Source organism: Euprymna scolopes, chromosome 17 (assembly GCF_053919585.1).
Source record: "Euprymna scolopes isolate OS-2025 chromosome 17, ASM5391958v1, whole genome shotgun sequence".
Classification (NCBI taxonomy): Eukaryota; Metazoa; Mollusca; class Cephalopoda; order Sepiida; family Sepiolidae; genus Euprymna; species Euprymna scolopes.
This window is the reverse complement of record NC_136498.1, coordinates 92024545-92047201: the sequence shown is the minus strand read 5'-3', so window position 1 is coordinate 92047201 and position 22657 is coordinate 92024545. Positions and strand designations below refer to the sequence as shown.

Below are 22657 nucleotides of genomic sequence, written 5' to 3'. Positions count from 1 at the left end.
GACAGATTTGAGGAAATTAAGGAAAGCTATCAAAATCAAGAGGCAGGGCAAGATCAGCAAAGGTACTCTCCTTCTGCAGGACAATGCTCCGGCTCACAACTCGCATATCGCCAGATCAGGAGCACGGGCGTATGGTTATGAAATCCTCACCCATCCTCCCTACTGTCCTGATCTTGCACCCTCTGACTGTCACCTCTTCCCAGCCATGAAGTTGTTTTTGAAATGAAAGTGTTTCCCAGATGATACAGCCTTGATTTCTGAAGTCACGTCGTGGTTGGAAGACCAACCTGGGGTGTTCTACAAAAACGGTCTCCAGAGCTGCATCAAACGATGGGAGAAATGCATAACTCTGGGTGGTTCCTATGTAGAGAAAGACTAATAACTGTGCCAAGTTTCGTTGCTCTACGCTATGGGAAGTGGGTCAGGGACATTACTTGATGCACGCACCTCGTACATATGTTTGCATGTGTGTGTGGATTGTTTTGTGTGATAAAGAGAGGGGAGAGAGGGAGGGAGGGAGTTTGTTATGCTGGTATAAAAAACACTCTCTGTGCATTTGAAAGAAGTTGTAAGCGAATTATAGTTTTTTCTGTTTTAAATGTTAAAATATGTTAATATATTTGTTCACATTGTATTCATATTACCACAGAGGGTATGCTGGTAAATGTGTTTTACTAACTGTTAACACGAAAGAATTATTTGAACATTTAATAATTTTTATATTAAAAATTATTTATACTTCCAATAATTTTTAAAACATTTTTTATGCTTAACGTGAAAGAATAATTTAAACATTTTATTTAAACATTTTACACTTTTAGCGAAAAAATCATTTAAACATTCAATCATTTTTACCGTGAAAGAATTATTTAAACACTCAATACTTTTTAACAATATAAATTATTTAATCATTTAATAATTTTTAATGAGATAAGTTATTTAAGCATTTAGTAATTTGAAAAAAATATATAAACATTTAATAATTTTAATTCTGCTAAGAATCTTCTGCATAATTTTCACTTCTTTCATTTTATGAACGAAAAATGACAGAAAACTGGAAGTAATTCCATAAACGTTCAAATTAATTCTGTTTAGTTATTGTAGATATTTCTTAAATTGCTTGTCCATTTTAATATCACTAAATGAGGTTGTTCCATACAGTTTTTACGCTTGTTGCTCACAAAAATACATCAAATAAAGTCATTTCAATGTCCTCATTACTTTAATATATTTCTGTAAATTGTTCTTTTCTGCATTCTGACTTTTATTACGATGACATATATTTACTAGTTCAAGCTTTGTTGTACAGTAAAAGTTAGTTGCTTCGAACCGTTCAATGAGAACCTTAACAAGTGGTTGATTATCGATGTCGAATCGTCAAGTTTGACGACCGTGTAAACGATGAAAAGGGAAGAATAAATCAAACGAGGAGTAATAGAAGATTTGGGTCATGAGAAATTGACTGCACGAGCAAAACAAATAAAACAAGTTCTTCAATAATAACTAAGATCAATAAAACGTTTATTATTTTTTACAACACGATTCATCTCTTATCAAGATCCTAATGTCATTCGAGGATAAAAATTATTGGGTTGCACAGGTAAACTGTGAGACCTTGAGACTATTAAGGTTTTGATGCGGTCTGCATGGAGGGTTTACAGCATGGATTTTGTTGGCTGCTTCTTGTGGATAAACAGGACCCTACACATTTCTTCCATCATTAGAGCCAGCTCAACTGCATAAGTGTAGACTCAGTCATCTGATCTGCTTCCTGTTAAAGGCATTGGTGTGCTGAGTAAGAATCATGACTGATTCTACACTTATACAGTTGAGCTGATTCCACTGCTTGAAAAAAAATTGCAGATCCATTCCAAACTCTGCTCAGCATTCTTCATCGGGAACTGATCTCTTAAATCACAATCAGTCGCTTTGTAAGCAACTTCACCTTGCGAGGGCTCTTAAATTTATGCATGTTAGTTTTAGTTTGATTTGTATCCTAGTTCAATGCATCTTCTTGAATTGAATTGAATTGAATTGAATTAAATCTTGAATTGAATTCAAATCTTGCTATACATCGATCGGTGCTGTGATAAGAGTGGGTTGAAAGAACGTTTCTTAACTGCAAAGATCAGGTCCACTTGGTGCCAGTGCCTCGAGCAAGAGTGCGGCATGGAGAGCTTGTGTTTGGGTTTGATTTTGAAAAAGCTGTTGGTAATGCACAAGTTGTTACAGTGACAGTTCAATTGACCATTCATACTTAGACCAAAAAAGCCAAAGATAATCTGGCCAGGATGTGTTATCTGTTCCTACTCGTAAGCCATCTCATAGGCCAGCATCTGATTCCTGGCAGACTGCCACTGGTCATAGAAAGCATTTTTCAGCTCCAGAATAAAGTAGAGTGTGAGAAAGATTACTGTGCCGTTGGTGGTGTTGAGGCATAAGATAGAATCCTCTCTGTTTCTTTCCTCAGCTGGATCATACAGAGCAGCGTGTTCTGCATAACGAAGTCAACATTATGCTTCTTGACTTTGCCAGCTGCTTTGTCATGTCAAACAAAGGTGCAATCTTTCTGCAAACATCTGCGGTGGTGTGCACTTCAAGTCTCGATAACTCATTACTGATGACTGTTGTCTTGCGAGTGTTATCCATTGCTCGCACATCATTCCTCACATTCCATGAGGCGAGTTTCAAACCAAGCTTCTTAATTGCCTTTAATTTATTTATAAACGTAATACGCCATCGTATACGTTTATTGCCTGATGTAGGATTTACAAATCTACTGTCGGATTTTCTAAAAACTAAGCCTTATGTACTCAGTAAGACGGATGTCCCATGACAGGGTAGCAGTTAACTGACCGGGGTTCCCTTGATTAAACTATAATTAACTATCTAATTTTTAATTAATTCATCTGTGTGTAACGTTGGTAAAGTTGTAACTCCATCAGCTTTTTATTCTGCAGTTTTGCTTTCGGTTTCAATTCTAACTGATGGCACCCGAATACTTTTTTTCTTACGTTTGAAATCACAACACTATAATAATATATACGAAATCTGGACAAATTAAAATATCATATTGAAGCGTTTTTTACGACCGGACAAAGCCGGGCGCCTGCCCTAGTCAAATATATAAAAGGCTACGTCTGTCTGTGCGTCTCCATATTTTAAAACTATATCTACCCCGAAACTAAAAGTGGTATAGTGACGCTAGGAGATTCAAATAGTTTGATTTTTATGAACCGTTCTTTTATGGGTCTTTAGCCGATTAAAATAGTTTTTAAAGAATCAAAATTGAAAAAAAAATCGTTATACATTTTGTACATTCATCTTACGTTTACATGCGTGTCACATTAGGGTCAATCGTCTGGACAACGTATTAGTCGTGTGTCCAATGTAGCTATTAGTGTTGGAGATGCATCCTCCCAAGGGTCATTTGAATTGATAGACTACATTGGTTTCATCGATTGATTTTGTTGTCACTTAAGTGCTGTTTTTAATTATAAGATTAGCAATTGTTAACTTTTTATAGTAAATAATAAATCGAAACTTATTTTTGAATGGGGATATATATATTAATATATATTTATAAATCAAACTTATAAATTGACTTGGTATATATATATATATATATATATATATATATATATATATATATATACATATATATATATATATATATATTAACCAAAACAATCAATGAACTGACAATCACCACCTCACTTGACGTAGAAGGCCTCTTTACCAACGTACAAGTTTACTTTTATATGTCAAACCTGAAGAGTAAAATATGTAATACTTAAATAAAAAAAAACGATTATTTACGGTAGGTACGTTGACGATATTTTTATTCTTGCTGACAATAATAACGATATAGAGAAACTAAAGGGCATTTTCAAACAAACTCATGAATTAAACTAAACCATAGCATTCCATTTCTAGACGTTCTCATAGACTCCAGCAAAGACAAATTTATTACTTCTCCACATAAAAAGACTGCTGAAACCAATTCCTGTATCTTAAACTTCAAAAGTGAATGTCCCTATAATACAAGACAGCAATTATAAAAATATTATTAATCGAGCCAAATTGATCTCCTCAAATAGAAAACTATTCTACAGCGAATTAAAAAATATCAAACAGGTCTTGATTAATAACCAATTTCCCAATTTCATAGTAGATAAACAAATTAAACTAACAATTAGAAACCTAGACCAAACTAATAATAACCAAGTTAACAATCCTCACCCCATCACTATGTTTTATAGCAACCACACCACAACTCTAAATCAGATGAAAAGGTACTAAGAAATATAATATATCGATATACACCCCCAGTCAATAATAGGATTCAATTCATCATTTACTAGAAAAAGTTTACAACTACTAATCTTATAATTAAAACAACACTTCCAGGACAACAAAATCAATCGATGAGACCAATGTAGTCTATCAATTCAAATGACCGTTGTGAGCATGCATTTCCAACGCCAATAGCTACATTGGACACACGACTAATACGTTGTCCAGACGATTGACCTCACACGTTGCCAACACAGGCTCAATTTCCCAACACCTCTCAAGATCGCTGCCCACATTTTAAGTGTAGAAAGGTCCCAATGAAAATACAAAAATCCTCGATATTGATTCAAACGTAAAAAGATTTAAAATATTGGAAGCACTTTATATAAAAACTAAATGACTAAAAATAAATAATGTAAATTTTGAAAACAGTAGTAACATTCTGAAGTGCCTTCAATATATGTACATATATGTATACACACATATAGTTACGTGTATATCTATACATGTATTGTAATGTAAAGATATAAATAATTAATATAATAAAAACACCTTGTAAATTCTATACCCTATTATATATCACACTTTTAAAACCATTGTACATTTATTTATTAAAAAACGTATATATACATATATCTATATATATGTTTTAGTTTTTTTATAACGCCGGTTTCGGTTGCCGAATCATATTAACAACCCAGTAACTTCATCAGACATTGCAGAAAGGTTTCTGTAATATCTGATGAAGTTACTGGATCGTTAATATGATTCGGTAACCGAAACATATGTAACTAAGCAGATAAAACGTTAATAAAAAAAAAAACTTATATTTGCTCTGCAATAGTATTGAGCTCTTTCTTCAGTTTTTTTTAATTACCATTTTTGCCATATATATATATATATATATATATATATATATATATATATATATATATATATTACACACGACACGCTTCACTAGTTCAAGAAATTTAAATATAATTTTAACTGAAACATATAAAAGCATGCATATTTTAAACAAAAAATAATCAAAACTGCCTGAAGACAACTGTTGAAAAACTCAGTCGAAAGTACTTGCAAAAAAAAAAAAAAAAAGACGAAGACGACTATGGAACTTTCCTAAAAAGATTCAACCGATAAACAAGAAAGACAATTAGAAAAATTACAAAACTACAAAGAAAGCTCCGTGCTATTTAGCAATACTTTTCTTTATATATATATATATATATATATATATATATATATATATATATATATATATATATATATATATATATATAATAGTTTGAAGATACAAAATTTGTATATTGCGATTATGAAGGTAAGACATGTTTTCATATTCATGATAAAATTATCGAAAAATTAGGAGGCCAGCTGACCGGTTGCGCCTTCATTCTTTTAGAGCCTGATCGAGGAATTTATTTTTGTAAAAGTCAGAGAAATACACGAGGAAAAATAAACATTTTAAGTATATTGGCGTTAGAGTATATTAACGGGGAGAATAAAAAATAAGTGTAGACGCAATATATCCAAAATAAAAATGCGTGTTATCTATTTACAATGATAAAATATACATAATTAAATAAAATAGACATAATTATGTGTATATATGTATACTACCGGGGAGGGGCACCTGGCTTTGCCCGGTCTTCAAATACGCTTAAATATGATATTTTAATTTGTCCAGATTTCGTATCTAATATTATAGTATTCTTATTTCAAAAGTAAAAATAGTATTTTTTTTTTGCATAGGCGTCACCACTTATCCTGGCCGATAGGCCACTCAAGGATAAGGGTTAAAGATTGTACAGTAGTCAAAAGGACTATATAGTAATCGATAGTAATGGAAGTTCGGTAAATTTGTTAACTTAAGTGGAAGAGCTCATCAGAAACTTGTTCACGTTGGACTTGAAGACAACCATATCATAGACGGCTGGAAAGCAGGAAAACGGAAGACAATCCACAGAGGTGCAGTTCTAGGAAAGAAGCTTTTATCATGGAATCTATGTTTAGGTTTAGGCACAGATAAAGAGTTGGCGAGGGGGGACCATAGATTGAAGCTCAGTCGAACACTTTCCATGAAAATAACGATAAAGCAGAGAAAAACTCGCAACATCTCTTCTGTGAGATAGAGGTTGCAGCGAAGAAAAAAGGACATCTCCCACCAGGCCACGAAGTTTATTTTGAACCCTATCAAGGCAGAACGTCTTTTCTAGCAGCTCCTGTCCATATGTGGCAACAATATTCCACCCTTGGACGTATCTGGCTCTTATATAGATAGAGAATTGCATCATCAGTGAGATATCTACTGGATCGATAGAAGGATCCGACCATTTTTTCCAGCGGCCTTGGCAACAGATTTGATGTACGTATTCCATTTCAGATCAGGAGTAAAGGTTGAGGCCTCCCCAAAACGAGATCAATTCATTTTAATTGATGCCAGATGGGGATCAGAGCGTTGATGATGTAAAGATAGAAGCTTGGTTTTAGATGCATTAAAAGTAACCAGCCACTCCTTTCTCCATTGTACCACGTGATCAAGATCAGAGGAGAGAGAATCGGAGAGAACTTGGTCGTTTACTGCCTTAGATATGCTACCATAGATGGTAGTGTCATCAGCAAAAATGTCTACGAATGATGTAAGGATGTGATTTGCAAGATCATTAATGTAAATCAGGAAAAGAGTTGGGCCCAGGATGGACCCCTGAGGGACTCCAGCATTAATACTGTGAGCTTCTGATTTCTGCCCATCAACTACTACTCTTATGAACCTATCAGAGAGAAATGATTTAATAATTGAGAAGACATTTCCAGTTATACCATAGCTGGAGATCTTGTGAAGTAAACCTTTATTCCATACCCTATCAAAGGCCTTTGATATTGTCAAGAACAATTGCCCTAGAAAGGTTGCCTCTGTCGAGAGATTCGCTAATCCTATGAGATATAACTGTAAACACATCTGCTGTAGATCTAACAGAACAAATTGTGTGTCACTAAGAAGGTTATTTATGCTGAGATGATTGATTACTTCTCTATTTAACACAGATTCATTTTCTATATTTAATTCATTTTCTATATTTAATTAATATTCTATATTTAATTAATATTCTATATTTAATTCATTTTCTATATTTAATTCATTTTCTATATTTTATTAGTTTTACGTATTAAGAGTAAAAAGATAGTCGAATGATTCTTACCAAACGTGCATGTTAACCATATCATTGATTTTTTGCTCAAAATTTCCACATCCTTTTTATACAAATTATATAGGACGTATGTTCTAGCGCAATCGGCTGGGCGTATGTTAGCATTGCGGCAACGACTAATGTCTCCGAAAACCTTTCCATTTTCACCCCTCCCCACCCTTTCCCAAATAACGTCTGCCTTTACTGACACCTTTTGGCTCTTTTCAAATACGTTGACTCACAGCCGTCACTTTTTACTCCGACTGATTTCATACATGGCACATAATTAGTTCTTTTCTTCTTTTTCTGTCGTCCCGTCTTCTCTTTCTTTATATCATTATTTTTTTTATAATTATATTTCTCTCTCTCTCTCTCTCTCTATATATATATATATATATATATATATATATATATATATATATATATATATATATAATCTTGATTTCTTAATTTTCACGTGTCCCCCAAATAACATATCCGTTCCCCTTATCATTTTTACTTTCATCATCTGAGGAAACAGACGAGATTTCTTGCCTGCAGATACAATGTTTTGAGGTTGTAAAAAAAAACACACACACACACATTATTTTTTAAAAATGTAATTATCCACTGACACGTGTTTCGTCGTCTACGACTCATCAGAGTGGCTGAATATAGCGAGATTCGAAATCTTGCTATATTCAGCCACTCTGATGAGTCGTAGACGGCGGAACACGTGTCAGTGGATAATTACATTTAAAAAAATAATATATATACCGCTCCCCATGTGGGGGTACCAAATTGGTTAAAGGGAAATGCATTTTATCGGACAAAGGATCTGTTTTAAAACAGATCCTTTGTCCGATAAAATGCATGCCCATTGGCTGATAGGAAGGGGTGCGGTGGATACTAGAAAGCTGATTGGCTAACTAAATCCTCAATAGAAGAGGACTATATAAAAACGATAAACAACCACAGAATTCGCGCATAACCTAAGGAATCCTAGAGTGGATGAAACGCCGAATATTCAGTGTAGCTTAATCGCCATATATATTTTATAAATTACTAACTAGCTCTACCTACGTATTGAGCACTTTTGAAGTAAATACTTTAAGTTTACGCATAAATCTATACTTTCGTATATTAATTTTATGTGAGTAAATGAAGTAGTTATATATATATATATATATATAAACAGACACACATATACACACACATACATATATATACACGTAAATTATCATATTTTGGACATCAAATTTATTAATTACTAGCAAGAAAATCCGACATTGCCTGGGATTGAACTTGAATCAACAAATATTTCGCCCTCTAATAATGTTATTTTGATCGAAATCGGTGAAATCGCTTATTATTTAATCAAATCGGTCCTTTTTGTGCGTTGATAAAACTTCTCAAATGCACTTGTGATGTTAAGTTGTATAAAGGTGTTTACTTTGGTCCAAATTGGACTGTCTTCTTTAATCAGATTTTTCGATTATCGATTGTCGATACTTATCAGACGCATTCTGACAAAAAACATACATGAGAACATTTCCAGACACATCAAATGCCTTCGTGTAAAATTTCAAAACCTCGGGCCAACTGTTTCCGATTTATAATGAATTCTCTCTGCCCCCCTCTCTCAGACACACATACCGAAAAAGTTCCATTTATATAATAGTAGACATTTTATGTCTATATATACGTACACGCACACACACACACACACACACACACATATATATACACACACATACATATGAAGATTGATAGATAGATATAAATATATTACTATTATTTTTTCATCAGTTGTTTTTTTCATAGACCATCATTCAATATTTTTCTCTGTTATTGTGTTCCCTGGAGTCTGCTTGACAAGAAATCTCCCAAGATGTAATGTCCACTTTTTTTGATAACCTTTCAAATTAATTTGCATTATTGATTTCTCGCTGGAAACGACAATTAACCTCCACTGGAATTTATGTGGCAACAAGCTTTTCCAACGTCCCAGCGGTCTTCACACTTATCACTAAAGAGGTCAAGTTAGTGCTTTCTCTCCTCAGTCTTTCCATCCAGCTTGCCCTTTCAAGTGTGGCGGCTGTCTATGCCAACACTGAAATGTTTTTAGGTGGGGCTACTTAATTTACAGTTTTACAGTTTCATTTTTCTTGGTTCTGTATGGGATTCATCCATCTTTTTGTTGTACTTCTATTCCAGTTCCCATATGGTTGGGTAACATTTGTAGCTTATGTAGGTTACTTTTCACATTTAAATGATTTCCTTAAGATTTCCGTGCTTTTCAGCATTATCGTTGGTTGTATAGTTTTAGTCTCCTTCTTGATTCCAATTCTTTCTAGTCTAGTGTCTTTGGGATCGTTTTTAGTGTTCCTACAATTATTTGTATTGTATTTATTTTCATGTTTTTATATTCTTTTGAATTCATTGGTAAGTTTTGCATATTTGTTCTGTTTTTCTGTCTCTATGATCATCACACTGTAGACTGCTGAGACGGCAAAATCTTCTTGTGATGCCCAGTTTTCTTGCTTGGATGAGTTCTTCTATTTGTACTTCCATGTTCCAAAGGATTTTGTGGTTTTCGCTTTTCAGTACTGTCTCCGGTTAGTGTTTTTACCATTTGTTCGTATATTTGAAGTGCAGTTGTTTGCAGAACCCCCTGTGCAATATCTTCCCACACTTTAGTCCCTGTTCATATATTTTCTTTTTGACAAGTTTGCTGCATTCACTTATTATGCAGTTTCTCGGTTCGTCTTTTTGTGCATAGGCTACAGTTTTCCTGTGTTTTATCTATTTTATTATTATTATTATTATTATTATTATAACCATCATAATTATTACCATTATCATTATTATTATTATTATTATCATTATAATTATTATTATTATTATTATTATTATTATTATTATTATTATCATTATAATTATTATTATCATTATAATTATTATTATTATTATTATCATTATAATAATAATAATAATTATAATAATAATTATAATTAATAATAATAATTATTATTATTATTATTATTATCATCATTATAATTATAATTATTATTATTATCATTATAATTATTATTATTATTATTATTATTATTATTAAAAATAATTCAAGGAGTAAGTCACAACATCATAAGAAAGAGCATATCGATTATGGAACTTAACAGGCTTCTGTATGCAGCGTCATACGTTATTGCGAATCGTCTTGGCTTATTACAGAAGAAAAAGGGAGAAATGAAGGATAGAAGGCCACACTGGGAGAGACGGCTTGAAGAAGGTATTAAACGGTGGCGGTAAGACATTGGCAGAATCGAAAAAATAAGAATAGGAGTTAAACTAGGACAGAAAGCCAATGACGAGCTTGAAAGGAGGTATAGATTGCTGGAAAAAGGAACGATGAACGTTCTAACAATGTTGAAAGAGAAGGTCCACACTGGTGGTATAAAAATTAGGAACTTTGTTGGAAAAAGTGTTGCATTTCGGCAGATTAACCTTTTCTGGAACAATCAGTCTCAGCTGTATAAAGAATTAAATGGTAGTAAACAGGTTGGAAATAACAACACTCCAAATGCAAAAGATGCAAGGAAGTTCTGGAGTGGGATTTGGTCTGTCGAAGGGCGATATAATGAGAAAGCTAGTTTGTTAGGAGAGGTCAGCGAAAGGCTATAAAAAATGCAGCAGATGAAGAACGTTGAGATAACCATCGATGATGTTATGGCTGGCATACGAAGGATGACAAACTGGAAGGCACCTGGTCCAGATGGAGTGATGGGCTTCTGGTTTAAACAGTTTCCATGCCTTTATCCACCTATAACTGCAGCTCTGAGTTGTAGAGTCGGAAGATGTCCCTGATTGGCTTGTGAAGGGAAGAACAACACTGATTAGGAAGGATCCTTCAAAAGGAACATGACAATAATTATAGACCAATTACATGTTTGCCATTGATGAGGAAACTGTTGACTGGAATTTGCGGAGAAAATTTATGAACATCTAGAGAGTAATGGTGTTTTTCCTGACGAACTAAAGGGATGCCGGAAAGGCTCGAGAGGCACTAAAGAGCAATTACTATGATAATAATGCCACTGAGCATCCTCTTGAAGAAAGAGAAACTGGGGTATAACTTTGGATCTGGTGGCAGACGTCTCAACCATCTACTGTTTATGGATGATTTGAAAATATTCGGTAGAAATAAAAAGGAAATGGAGAAACTGGTAGAACCTGTGGGGACATACTCAAAATACATTGGGATGGAGTTTGGGATTAGTAAATGTGCGGTGCTGGTGATTAAAAGAGGAGTAAAGGTTCATTCGAATGGAATAGTGGTGCCAAATGGAGAAATCATGAAAGAAATAGAAGATACAGGATATAAGTATTTGGGAGTGCTGGAGGGTGTAAGCATCATGAACAGAGAAATGAAGGAGAAAGTCTGGAAGGAGTATTTTAGAAGAGTGAAACTAATTGCAAAGTCGAAACTGTATGGAGGAAACCTAATTAAAGCAGTGTATGCAGGAGAAATCAGTGTTTTGAGATACAGTGTAGGGATTTTAAAATGGTCTGACAAAGATTTGCATGCCATGGATATCAAAACAAGAAATGTTTTAGCAATGTTTGGTATATTTCACATTCGAAGTAGCGTAACAAGGCTGTATCAAAAGAGGAAAGATGGTGGGAGAGGATTGAAAAGTGTAAAAGATTGTGTTAGAACCGAGGAGATGTCGTTGAAGGAGTATGTGGTAAGAAGTGAGGAGTGGATGGTTAAGGTTGTGGCCAATGAAGTGGAGGTATGTGAGACCAAGGCTGATTATGCGAAATGTATGGATAGAGAAAGGGCAGAGGAACTGGCTGGGAAGAAAACGCATAGAAGGTTCTTCCAGGATATAGCAGAAGTGGTATCTGGCTAAGAGTACTGAAGCTTTTGTTTTTGCAGCACAAGAGCAGCCATTAGGAACACGATTGTTAAAAAAAGTGGTTCTAGGAGAGGAAGTTGCTGCAAAATGCCGGATTTTTGGTAAGACCTCAGAGTCAATTGCGCACCTTGCAGCAGGGTGTAGTGGACTGGCCCAGAGAGAGTACCGCAAAAGACACGATCGCATGGGACTCCAGATATATTGGGAGGTGTGTAAGATGGTTGGGGTGAAGTGTGCTGGAAAATGGTTTGAGGAGGTGCCTGATGAAGTGAGAACAAGTGTGGATGGCAGTGTAGAGGTAAGGTGGGACAAAAGTATCATAACGACCAAGCAATTCGAACATAATCGTCCGGATTTGATCATCATTGACAAGGTCTCAAAAAACTGGCAGATTGTAGACTTCTCAGTACCCTGGAACAGGAATGTGAGAATGAAGGAGAATGAGAAGTAGAGCAATTATGCTCCATTGGCCTTGGAGATACGGCGTATACACGGGGTTGAAACACAAATAATCCCTGTCGTAGTTGGTACACTAGGAGTAGTATCAAGTCGTCTGGAAGGACAATTAAAAAACTACAAATCCCCGATGTTTTAGGCGGCCTTCAAACCTCTGCAATTATTGGTGCCACTAACATCCTTAGAAAAACCCTTGATCTTTGAAGCTCCTGGTTTGAAGCCGGGATTAAGGGAAATCCTCTGGAAATGAATCCTATCCCTTTCCAGAGAGACGTTCATAAACGAAATCAGAATTATTATTATTATTATTATTAATAATAATAATAATAATAATAATAATAATAATAATAATTAATTAATTAATTAATTAATTAATTCCTGAATAGAAAAGTTTTGTTTCTGATTTTTTTAGATGAGAATTAATGTATATTATTTTTTCACAAATTTTTGTACCTCTTTATATTTCTTTTCGGCGATTAAAATCAAGTTATAATAAACTTGATGTTTAAAATCCTTATTTTAATTTTGATCTAATTTGATTACATGATTTTCATTGCAGAAAATGGGTACATTTTGAAGTCAAAATGTCATAATAAAACATTCCTCACTAGTGTATACTTATAATGGCTGGGTTCAATGAGTTATCACACGTTAAACTGTGTCTACAATTTTGAGATTGATTGAAATCAATCGAAGAAAAAGGTAAACAGTATTTCCATATACATGTCGTTGTTAATTATACGCAGCGCGAAAAATAAATCTAAACTGTTTTATCTTCCTTTCTTTCCCTCTGAAATGCACTCGCTGATTTTTTCAACAAATAAGCCAACGGTGTTGATGATAAAAATAATATTTTGCAACATTGTGGAGTGAGTTTAATTAAATCAAGTTCTTATATCGCAACACCTGTGGTGTAAAACACGTTTGGTTTTATAGCCTTTGTGACTCAAGATGGAATAACAGTTGGAGTTCTACTAAAAAAAAAACTAGATGTGCTAACGGATTCGAACCTCTTAATTTTGTGAGCCTACTTTCCAAACTGACTACAACATACTTGTCAAATGTGAACATAAATAATTGTAAAATAATTATGGCGGGCAACGCTAAAACAAGAATTCAAGTGACAAAACTCCAGTGCAACGCCAAGACAAGCAAAAATGAGACAAAACTCCAGTATTAGTAAGTTGTAGAAACCCCAAAGAAAAATGTTTGAAAACTCGTGAAAATAAAGTTTTATTCAATGTTATTAACAGTATTTTTAAGAACCTAGAAAAAGGGACAAGAGTCTACGACAATTTTAAATGCATGTACAAAAAGTCTGGAAACTTATTGAAGGCAGCTCGTATGTAATTTGTTATAGTAAGTGTAAAGTGTTCCTACATATATTTGCCTGTTGTAGGTGGAATGGGTAAGTGATACAGACGCTGAACATGGCTGTAACAAAAAAAAAAAAAAAAAAAACACCACTAACCTCAGGCTTAGACTGGAGATCTTCGTTTGTAGTGTTTTCGTCCATATCTTAAATAACATATTTGATTAGATCATTTTTAACTACAGTCGTTTCATTACTGGAATTGCGTGTTGATGTTGAGTTGCACATCTCCCACAATACAAAACAATACCAACTTATATGTTTTCTAAAATTAAAAGCAATATTATATATATATATATATATATATATTTGTTAAAACAAAATAAGGGAAATGAAAGTTAAGAGGCTGCCGAAATTAAACCCTAGGTCGACTTTCTATTCTCCTTTCTACTTATATATATATATATATATATATATATATATATATATATATATATAGTAAAACCTATTAATCCGCTCCGGGATTGGTGAAATTGCGGTGCCTAAGCAAAATTTTATACAGTACATGTAAAAAAATAGTAACAAAATATAGTACAGTATATAATACACATGTATATAATGAAATAACATTATGAATAACACCGGAAAGCGGGGAAAATACCGTAAACCGGGTCCGAAAACATCGTACTCCACATTGTAACCTGAATAAAACGTATCTCGAGACCACCGTATCCTGGGTTCTAATATATATATATATATATATATATATATATATATATATATATATATATATATATATATATATATACCAGCAGGGTGACCCAACGTTTTCTGGGATTTAATGATGATCAATGAATGTTCTATACTTCCATATTTATATTGTTATCCAAATCGATGAAAAAGCCCCCATTTTTTATCCAAATCGATTGATTGCCTACTCTTAATATGGACCCATCGGGTGCACCTTTAGGAAGCTTAGCATGCCTCTCACAACATATATTTTATTCTACATTGCACTGTAGAGAACCTACTGTTGATTTTATCAAATTATTTTTTTATATATAATGGCTTGCATTAAAGTTTAAAATGCAAAAGTCAAGTATCATGCTTTAATTGTGCTCTAAACAGAAACATGAATTTCGGATGCGCCCATGCCATATCAAAGAACCTACTGTTAATTTTATATGCCTGGCTTTATTGCTTGTGCAATGATAATGACTTGAATTTAAGTTTAAAATGAAAAAGTCAAATATCATACTGTCTATTTTATATGTTATGTATACTCTAGCGTCTTGACATTAGTATAAATGTTAGTTTTAATTTCTCTTTTTAATCCTGTTAAGTCTTGGCATTCTCTTTCCCCTATCGCTTTGTATGTTTGGAGTCTAAAATGCCACTTAACCTACCATTTCTCCCTTTTGAATTTAACGGTTTATTTTTATAAAATAATATATATTTCCTTAATTGTTCTATTTAATAATAAGATTCTTTCAGTGGTACACGGACTTTATTTTTATTCTTTATTTTGTTTTTTTACATTTTCACCCCAAACAAGGCACATTGCCACTTTGATGTAGGGGGCTACTATCAGGGACATACTCTTCAGGAGTACTGTGTAGGGAGTTGGTAAGCAAGATTTCGTTTCACGTTATACTTGAACTTCTGCATATCAGTACAGTTGGGGAAGTAGGGAACCGGAAGGGAATTCCAAAGTCTAGTGGTTCTGGCGAAGAAACTACTGGAGTAGAAGGCTTTCTTACATCTAGGGATCTCTACTGTAAAGGGTAGGATTTAGCTGCTTGTCGGGTTTGTCCGGGGTATTTACGTCTAGGGGGTACAAGTGGTTGCAGTTCGCCGGAGCATTCACCGTTAAAGTACTTATAAAACAGGCAGAGGGATGCAACATTTCGTCGATGGGACAGAGGCTGAAGCTTAGATGACAGTTCAGGACCTATCAGGTTGGCGATTCTCTTTTGAACTTTGTCTAGGAGCGAGAGACTAGTAGCAGATGCACCAGCTCAAATGTGACAGCAATACTCCATACATGGGCGAATGGTGGCCTTATAGATGTACAGGATACTTTCGGGCATTAGTAGCTTTCTAGCACGGTAGAGAGAACCTACCTTTTTCGCAGCATTTCTGGCAATGCTCTCAATGTAATTGTTCACGCTCACTTTTCCTGTGAACGTTAGGTCGATGCGTTTAAAAGATGTACTTTCAGATAAAGAGTATTTGGACATTGCTCTTGGTGGTAGAGAATTATTGAAGGAAACAAGTTTAGTCTTGTCAGCATTGAATGTTACCATCCATTTTTGTCCTCATTAACGTTTTATTTTTATAAAAGAATATATATTTTCTTAATTGTTCTATTTAAGAATAAGGTCATCCTCTCGTGTTTCTGCCATTTCTTTAGATATGTGTTCATTTGTTTTCCTGCAGTGTCTGTTATAGAGCGTAGTGTCATCAGCATATATACCCATCTCACAGACAATTTTGTCAGGGAGGTCATTTATGAATATTAGAAATAATAGAGGTCCAAGGATAGCCCCTGAGGCACTCCTGCATTTATATCATATAGTTTAGATGTGCGACCGTCGAGGACAACCCGGATTTTTTTCTTATTTAAGAAGGCTTTAATTATGTTAAGTATTCTTCCAGTGATACCGTATGATCTGATTTTCCTGAGAAGACCTTCATACCATACGCTGTCAAAAGCCTTAGATATATATAGAGCTACCGCTCTACCCTCCTCTGCTTTATTCAGTGAATGGTATATACGTTCAGAGATTACAATTAGAATGTCTGCTGTGGGACGGTCTTGCCTAAATCCATATTTTTGGTCGGTATTCATTCAAAATTGGAGAGGCCTCCGCGCCTGGGTCCTGTTCCAGGTATTTCTGCGACTCCGGGTGAGTAGTTAATGTTACTGGGTTAATTTATAAAGGTTATATATCTACTGAAAAATTACACTCCTCAAAGTGATTAAGGAAGATTCATTTAAAATATCATGTTCAACCATGCCTAACTTAGCACAGATAATTACTACATTGAATAATAAGAAAATTAAAACCGCTCAAAAAAACCCAGACCATTTACCTCCTAAAACAAATTGTAACAGCCAAAATAAGTATACTGCCCACTAAAAATGATTGCACCCATAATGATGTTATATATTCCTTCACAATAATCGAACAACCAGCAGATAATACTTCTCTGGATCCACACGCACATGAGATAATTCCCTTATCTTAAAGTGGCCCCTTGGCCTTGATAAGTCGTGATGCCTATGTAAAAAACTCCCACTCGTAATACTATTAACTTACATGAGATAATTCCACATGAGATCATTCTCAATGATTACAGCACTTGTAATACTAATAACTTAACCACACGAAATCAACAAAATTCTCCAACTAACAATAATAGTAATTTACCCACCAACCCAAATAATGGTGATCTCCATGACATCTACTATGTATTTTCAAACAATAGTACTTCAGAAAACACCAATTTGAATCAATCTAATAGCCATCCCGCTCCTAACTTCAATAGAGCTTCCCACAATAGCAATAGGGCTAGGGCGCATTTCAAATCTCACACTTATATTGGCATCACATCGATATTAACAAATATAAGAATCCATTCATTTAATAATGAAAATGCAATTATAATAATAGTAGTACTTCTCTAACAACTTTAATCAGAAAACTAAAATCCAGAAATCTACCTTTCTCAATAAAATGAAAAATCAAAATGGTTCAATCCAGGTTCTAAATTCTGTAATCTTTGCATCTCTGAGACAGTTAAGCTAATTACACTATTAAGGTAAAAATGTAATTAATTTACAAAAACGAACTAATTTCACGATGCAAACATATTAATAAATTTAAATACAACCAACTTGAAATCTTTGTATAATATGTCTCTCCATATTATTATGTATAATAATATTCCTCATACATATCTTGTTTTCATTTAAAATTAAATAAGAATATCTCCACATCCAAACTCTACAAAGTCTGAAATTTTGTATTTAAATTCTAATCAGTAGAATTGTCCCCCATCTTTGCAGTCTGTTGGCTGTGTAAGTTGGCAGACCTTTTTTAGAGCCAAAGATGGTTATAAGCGGCTTATGCTCAGTTTTTAATTTAAACTTACGACCGTGTAAAAATCGGTGGAATTTTGTAACACCGAATATGATTCCCAGTGCTTTGTTTTCGATTTGGGAGTAATTCTTCTCAGCAGGCAGTAAAGTTCTTGACGCATGGGAGATCGGCTTAGTGGGCCCATCAGGCATCTTGTGTAGAATGCACGCCTCGATCCCATAAGAACTTGCGTCATTTTCAACAATAATCTTTTGTTTCGGATTGAAATGAGTCAGGGAGAAATCTAACATTAATACATCTTTTAATTTCTAAAACGCTGCCTGACACTCAGGTGTCTAGTCCCATTTTTGTCGTTTTTTAATAGTATATTCAATGGCGCACACAATTCATGCATGTTCTTAATGAACGTTTGATAAGAGTTCGCAAGCCCTAAAAAACTCTGCAATGTAATTACATTATGATGTTCTGGCATGTCTTTTATAGCTGTGGACCTGTCTGGATCAGATTTCCTCCCGTCCTTATCTATGATATGACCCTAGTATTTAATTCATTCAAAAAAATTCGCATTTTGCTTCCTTCAATATGAAGCTGTATTCTTTTATTCTGTCAAACACTTGAAATACATGATCTATATGTTGTTCAACATTTTTACTATGCATAAGAATATCGTCCAGATAGCCTATTGCGAAATCCAAACCGCTATGCAAAGTATCAAATACCTATTGGAAAATTGCAGGTGCTACTTTTAGACCAAATGCTATTCTATTGAATTTATAAAGTCCTTTGTGCGTTGAAATACACAAAAGTTTCGAGCTATCTTCTACTGGTATTCGTAGATACGCCTCGCTTAAGTCTATTTTGGAAAAATATTTTCCGCCATTTAACTTAACAAATATTTCGTCTGATTTTGGTAGTGGGTAGTAATGGTGCTTGAGCGCCGCATTCAATCCAGTGGAAACGTCCTAATCTCTTTTGAATTTTTTTTCACGTATACGGTGGGGGCTGGCCACTCACTATAGTTAATAGGGGTTAAAATCCCAGTGTTAACTAGTCTTTCCAATTCTTTTTCAATTTCTCCCCTCGAAGCGAACGATACGCTCCGTGGCTTTTTGAATATTGGTTTTGCTTCGTCCAGCAATTTGAATCTCGCCTTTATTTTTGTGAAGCATTCAAACTTTTCGGAGAAAACGCCTAGGAAAGATTTTTTGAGATCTTTTTTGAGTTTGTCGGCTTCTGCCGTTAGGTTTTCGACTTTGTGACAAAAATAACTCATTAGCGAGTCCCATAATTTGAATTCCTTAATCCAATCGGTCCCGAGTAAGTTCGTTGCGTTCCTTAGAACGAAAACTTTTAGCTTTTTTGTCGTTCTTTTCAGTGACACATTAATAATTAGCTCACTCTCAGCATTTATTTTCCACCAGTTACCGATCTTGCGACTTCATTCGTCTTTGTCATCGTGGGTTTTCCTGTTCTCTTCCACGTGTGAAAATTCATAATTGATAAATCCGACCCTGAATCGAGCTGCAGTTTTACTCCTTTATTTCTGATTCTCACCGTAACATATTTCCTTATGTTCTCTGTTGGTGAAGGGTCTATTTTTGCAGTTTGTACGTAGCTCTTTTTTTTTTGCGATTTTTGCTCTGCAATATAGAGCCTTGTAGCTTTGCATAAATAACATGTAATTTTCCTTTGGTACTGACATTCATTGTACCCATGAGGTCCTCCACATTTGCTACAAGGGGTTCTAGGATTTTGTTATCCTGATAATTTTGTGAAGAGTTCCTTTTGCCCCTTTGTTGGTAATTGGTGGCGGCCGGGTGTCCTTTATTTTTGAAGCGTATTTTTTTTTTATGTGAGCGATACCTGTTTCCTTTATGTTTCAGGAATCTTGCTTCATTTCCACGAACCGATGACAATCTTCAGACAGTTTCTGAAGCGTCAAATCAGATTCTAATTCCAATTTACTTAGAACACGACGTCTTATATCGGCGTCTTTTGTGGCTATCAAACCCTATGTGGATATTAAGCACTTGAAACTGTCAACCGTTAATGACGACAATTTGAAATCGTCACAGTGCTTATTAACTATAGACGCAAAAGTCGTATACTCTTGACTCTCCTTACGTGTAAGCTTCATGCATTTCTATCGTTTATGAAAAAGGCTTCTTTTTGGACAGTATAACTCCATTAATAGTCAACTGCCTCGTCAAACGACAATTTGTTTGTTTTTCTTGGTAAAATATAGTCCACGAATTTGTTATGTTCGGATGTATCTAACTTTCGTAGCAATAAACGAACCTTCTTTTGATCCGTCCATGCACTGCAATAAATTTTAAAAAGGTCTTCAAATCTTCTGAAATATGCCTCAAACTTTAAGTCTTCTCCAGGAGCATAGTGAAATGTATCAATTGCTGACCATATCGCATTTTGGGAAAAAGCCGGGCTTGTTTCTTCTCAACTGTCCTTATTCACTAAAACTTGCGTTATCAAATCCATTTTTTATCTGACTGGTTTTGTTGATCTAAATGTAATTTTTTTTTCAATGCCAATATTTGTTCGTTCATTTCTTTCTTTTCTCTTTCCTGTTTTTCCTCGAAGAATTTCATTAAATCTAACTGCTGTTCCAATATTTGTTTGTTCATTTCTTTCCTTTCTTTTCCTGTTTTTTTTTACGAGATATTTCATCAAATTTAACTGTTTCTTTTCGTTTTGTTTCTGTATTACCAAATTGTTTCTCTTGTATTGCCAATTGGTCTTCTCGGAACCTGTTTTTCAAGCTCTAATCGTAAACTTTGTTGGAATTTCAACATTTCCAAAATTTGTTTTGCAAAATCGTCCATTTTTTTTTAATTACTTAATATGACAAAATGTGTTTTTGCAGAAACAACCCAATTCGTTGATTTACATTTCCTATAGTATCAATTCTATAGAAAAAAAAAACTTTTACAAAATTCGTACCTGGTTATTTAACGAATGTTTCTTTCATATATTTATTTCCTCTTGTAGTAATTTTCCTGAGAAAATAATTCGACGTTTGCATTCATACAGAAAGCAGTAGATTTCGTTTGTCATTTTTCAATTTTCGTAACGTGTAGGTACTGGGTTCAATTCCTTGTTGATTCTACACATTTTTTCTTCTTTTTTCCTTAAAAAGAAAAAGTTACTTATCTGTAAAAGAAAGTTTTTATAATTTATTTAATATTGGCTATTCTGCGAAAAAGAATGTCCTGTTTTCGGTAACACTTTATTTGTCGTGCTTAGCGAAATCTTTTTCCTTCCTTCTTTGACGTGCAGTCGACCAGTGAAAATTAATTTCAATCGGATTTAAATCCGACTTTTTTTTTATTTGTGCGAACAATCGTTTTAGCCAATAAAATAAAATATACTATTATTTACTTTTGCAAGAATTTTATTTCTTTTCCCAACGCTAATGCCTTTTAACCATAAGACGTATTAGCAAGACATGCTTTTTAGAATGACAAAGTATTATTTCAACATTACTTGTTTTTATAGGGATAGAAAAAATTTTTTTTGTACTTACTGAACACTTGGTCTCGTTAATTCAGTAGTAATAATTCTCCACGCAATTCATCTTATGGGTTCTATTTCAACTCGTAGTTTACGCTTTTAGTAGCTATTTTAACAGCAAGATAAGGTTTTGACGACGTGTTTGCAATATCTTTTTTTCGGCAACAATTGTTGTCCTTTTCCGAAGTCTTCTTTATCTCGTGTTTGTAAATTTTTACGCTCGAATGTTTTTTTTTTCCCAAAGTAGACAGGTAGTTTTTCCCGTTCTTGACCGAACTTTTGAAAAATAAATATTCTTGAAGTTTCGAATTTCTCCCGAGTGTAGGAAAAAATTATTTCGAATATCCGCGTGTGTTGTTTTTTTGAATCCTTTTGGTCGTCAGATGCTGTCTTCCAATGGCTTTTTTTTAGAGTGAATTCGTCGCCCGAATATTCTCATTCAGTTGTTGTTAGCAATTATTGTAGATTGATCCGGAAGTTCTTGAATCGTTCTCGCTAGCCAGTTGGTGTAGACCCGTGCTAGGGTTACAAATGAAAGAAATCACCAGTAGTGTAAAGTGTATAAAATATAATATGTATTTATCATAAAGAATACAGGAGCCACTGAAGTGGTATGAGAGGAACGTGTTCGTAGCATGCGGTTAAATATGGTATGAATGTCTCCATTTAGTCTCTGAAAGCAGTGGTATTCATAGGACTGGTTGATACCTCTTAGTTCTGAAATAGGGGTGATTTGTACCCCACAACATGTATAAAACCTCATATATATAACATTTAAAACAAGATACGTACAAATAATCGAATTAACCCCCGAAACTTTCCATACCAATCTTGAATTATAATATTATAGAATATAACCCATCTATAAAC

At 34.2% G+C, this 22657-nt stretch overlaps 1 protein-coding gene across 1 annotated transcript in view; it reads right to left on the bottom strand.

The window, feature by feature from the left end:
• The window catches only part of LOC145296842 (pyrethroid hydrolase Ces2e-like), a 1088672-nt gene that overhangs the window by 488833 nt on the left and 577182 nt on the right, over window positions 1–22657 (bottom strand). The gene's annotated exons all lie outside the window — the stretch shown is intronic.